Source organism: Limulus polyphemus, unplaced genomic scaffold (genome assembly GCF_000517525.1).
Source record: "Limulus polyphemus unplaced genomic scaffold, Limulus_polyphemus-2.1.2 Scaffold1419, whole genome shotgun sequence".
Classification (NCBI taxonomy): domain Eukaryota; kingdom Metazoa; phylum Arthropoda; class Merostomata; order Xiphosura; family Limulidae; genus Limulus; species Limulus polyphemus.
The window spans coordinates 36,181-37,237 of record NW_013667029.1 but is presented as its reverse complement, the minus strand read 5'-3'; positions in this window follow the sequence as shown (position 1 = coordinate 37,237).

The window sequence follows — 1,057 nt, the reverse complement described above, 5'->3', positions numbered from 1 at the left end:
ATAGAATAAATTAGTTTTAATCAAGAAGGGACTTATATTGCTGAAGTTTCTAGGAAAGAATTTTTACCGGAAATTAACAAACGAACAGATACTTAACAATAATTTAAGTTTTAGGCCTGATACATAAACATAAAGTAAGGCTTCCCAGAAACACTACTTCATTATATTCTTTGGTAACTTATATTTTGCTTTTGTCTACAACTAAATGTCAAAAACGTAGATGTTCATTGAACAACTAAAAAAATATAGATAAAATGTTATTTAATTTTTTCCTGTGCGATAACAGAGCCGAGAGTGCTATTTGTTTTGTAATTAAGCCTAAAGCAAAGACTAGTGTGCAATAACTTATCCTAGGCCCAAGTGCATAAAACTTCTCATGAAAGAAAAATATCAATTCTAAATCTAAATCATTTTTTAATTAACCTAATTTGCTGTTATATCACCGAAGTCATTAAAAAAATAAAAAACCCACCTTTCTAACAAATCAATATGTATATTAAGCATTCAACATGAACACCATAGTTGGCCTAACAACAGTATCAGTTGATAGTTTCGTTGCTATGCTACGATGTAAATTGTAGACCATTACCAAAAAAGAAGCGTGACACGCGGGTAGAAACTGGTTATTATATCTATTAATTTACCTTAATGTTAGGGCCCTCGGCTCGCGGGATCAATACCCCTCCTTAAACATGCTCGCCCTTTCAGAGATTTTGGGGTCCAGACTTCAGGCAAGAACTTACTTTCTCGAGGGACATCATTTTACTGGTACAGATATCATGAGTAAGAGTTTATGTCATACTTTTCGCAAGAAGGTTCACTGGTTTGTTGCAACAATACTGCTGAATTAATAACAATGCTAGGAGCTGCAGTCTATGAACTAAATCAGTGGCAATTGGTCATTGTTTCTTTCAAAAGTCTAAAAGGCGTTCTTCTTCACAATGGTAACATATATGCATCTGTTCCTATTGCTCATTCGGTTCACTTGAAGGAAGCATACGAAAATCTCGAACTTCTTGTTAATAAGGTGAAATATTAGGTCATCAAGAACTTAATG